The following is a 3,114-nucleotide window of genomic DNA, read 5'->3' on the forward strand; positions in this document are numbered from 1 at the left end:
TCCTATAGGTACAACATGGACTACTCTCAGCAATCACAGAGTGGGGAGCAGAACAGGCAGATCGACGAAGTACACTGCTAAGGGGAGCAGCAGGCGGGTCAGGAGAGGTCTGCCGCGCCATGGGTCACCTTCGGGGCAGGCTGGGATTGAACTCATGCTGAAGCGGCTTTAGCTTCTTAGTGCTGTGCTTTACACCCGCTGCGTCACCAGGGAGGGCCCTAAGAATGGCATTTTAAATTCCTTCTGTTAAACTTTATCCTCATTTCTAGAGTTCTCACCTGTATTTTAAATTCTTTCAGAAAACATTTAGTTGAAGGAAATTCCATGATCACTCAGAGGGTTTTTTCATCTTATCAAAATTTTAAATTCTTACTTATATTTAATACTTTTATAATGAAAATATGTGGATGGTACAATCTTACATCCCATTCTCTGTGGTGTAAATTACAGTGATTTATGACATAAATTCTTTCTCAAGAAGCAGTGAATGATCATCTCAGCTTTTTGACAGTGCTCTACATTTGCGAGAAAGGCATTAGGTTTTGAGGTGCAGTCTCTTTCCCTAACTGTCCCTTTGTGGTCATTTTGGATTTCTGATCTTGACTCCTGTCATACTTGCAAGCGTATTTTGTTCAAAGGGAATATAACGGTGCTGATCCATTTTTCTCGTTGTTGTGTGAAGTAACACTTAAATCATTTCATGCTTTAAGTACTTTGGTAGAATAAAGATTATGTCCTTTCAGGAGAAAATGTTAATAAATGACGTGGGTGAAGTCATTAACTAGAATAGAAAGGAGTAAAAGAAATGAGATTTTCTTACAGGGACTGGGAGCAAGCTATTGAATTTCCATGGGCCACCATCCCCTTTGTAAAGCAAAGGCAATGGGCTGGGTGCGTATAATTCTCCCACTTTGACCAGACCACTTATGGCCTGACAACTTGGCTTTGGAGCTGTGAAAGAACTCCAATAGAATATCCTGTTCCTCCTCCAGCAGGCTCCTTTAGTTTTATCCTATTACTTAAATGCTTGGGGTTGCAGGTCAGCAATGGCTACAGTGAGGTCTGTGGCATCCCAGGCTTGATGTTGGGAAGAGGTGTGATGAGTCATTGTTATGCAGGGAGATTTCAACACACACCACTGTGAATAAGAGCATTTATTCCATCAAAAATCCACTCATATCCTGAGTCAGTTGCCTATTTTTGATTCTTTCTTCTGAGTTCTGGCTCCTCTGTATTATCTCAGGTGGCCAGTGTTGTGTAACATTTTAAGTACTGTATTAAGAGCCTAAAAGAAGGCAATTAACATAACTCAGTAGTGAGTTCTTTTACAAATGAATTTGTCTTTTAGTTTTATTAAGTCCTTAATTTATAGATCAGAATAGTTTGATGCTGAGTAAAAATGCCACCTTTTTATCCAGTGACCTGTAAAACTGGTAATGTCTTCATTCCATTCCTAGAATTAGAGTTTAGAACATGTTTTCAGCCTAAGATTTGAATCTGAGGAACATTGGGGGTGTGTATCTCAGTACCAAAGCAATGGAGTCAAACTGCTCTGCTTCCAAGGCCTTTGCTCCCATTGAAGGCCTCCTCCAACGGCAAGGGAGAGTGTCCTGGAAGAACAGGCTTTCCAGCAGGACTTCTCTGCTGATAATTGGAAATGTCTTTTCTGTGAGGAGAATGTCATTTTTAGTCTTATATAGAAAGTGCCTTTGTCTATTGTTTTAAAATTGACACTGTCATCTCAACTCCAGATCTCAAGGCAATGTCAGGGCCACACTAGACATTAAAGGAAGAGACTCATGGTATTGGGGAGACTCTTTATGTCTCCAGATCTAAGATTCTCTCGTGATGAATTTTGCTCAACAGAACTGTAATATAACATTTCCCCCTGATTGCTTCAGGTCATACATTTGTCTATTTAAGCGTCATACGTACACTTCCCTCTGACCCTCCTGCACTCCCAGTGGAAGATCAGTCTCGATATCTTGGTGCGGTCGTATCTCAGAGAAACGCTGGCAGTATCCATGGTGGTCTGTCCCCAGCTCATGAAAACATGGGTGCCATTTGGAAGAGAGCCCCATAAGGCAACCCCCATTGTAGGAGGAAAAGCAAGCTGGAGTATTCCATCAATGGTTGTTTTAAATCTAAGATCTATTTAATTATAACGTGCATGATTTTTGATACTCTTTGCTCTTAAATTTTCTGGGAGTGACGGAGCAGTTTAAAAGACAAGCAGTCACCCAGAGAAAACAGGGTTTTCATAACCTTAGACCATGATAGGAGATGAAAACATACAGTAAGTGCAGACCTGACCAACTCTGAGTCATAGAAGATGGGAAAATCCATCTACAGGACTGTGGTTGTCTTGAAATATGTTGATATTGCAAAGAAGTGTTTGCCAACTCTGGGGGGGGGGCATTGTGCCATTATTGGCAGAATGATACCAACTAGTGAGATATGAGAGACACAGAATCTTTTTGCAAACATAATGGTAGCACTTCTGTTTCTTTTCCTTTTGTCATTATAGTTGTGCTTTTTCTTATAGAAGCCAGGGTTCTGTCTCTGGGATGTCCGTGGTGAAAGCAGGAACGTTTTTCTCTCCTGGATTGGACGTAGGTGCAGTGGGACTTCTGAGAGCAGGGGGATCATGGCAGCTCTGCTAATGAGGCAACAGATGGCCTCTCCCTTTCTCCATCATTCACGGTGGTGGTGGCAGTGACTGCCATGAGGGTATCACCATGTTCACCACCGTTACCAACAGAGTGAAACTGAGCAAATATCTTCTCTTGCTAATGGTTGCTACGCTTACTGAAGGGTCTTAGCAGATGATTTTTCTTGCTTGGGACCAGCTGTGTGTTTCACTTCAGTGCTTAAAATTTTTCTATCAGGAAAGAGGAAAAATAGGAGACGCTCCCATGCAGAGGAAACACTGTTTACCAGTAATACCTGGCTATTAACTATTCAGCTTGCATGTAATTAGATGGTTTTAGCCAAACCATCACCTTAACATTTTAACTTTGATATTTTTTAAACCAGTAAGCATGTTTGGAATGTAAATGTATGTTGCAATTGTTTTAATTACTGAATTTCAGTAAGGAGCAGGAGCGGGGGAAA

Source organism: Condylura cristata, unplaced genomic scaffold, assembly GCF_000260355.1.
Source record: "Condylura cristata isolate star-nosed mole 26May11 unplaced genomic scaffold, ConCri1.0 scaffold00014, whole genome shotgun sequence".
NCBI classification, from domain to species: Eukaryota; Metazoa; Chordata; class Mammalia; order Eulipotyphla; family Talpidae; genus Condylura; species Condylura cristata.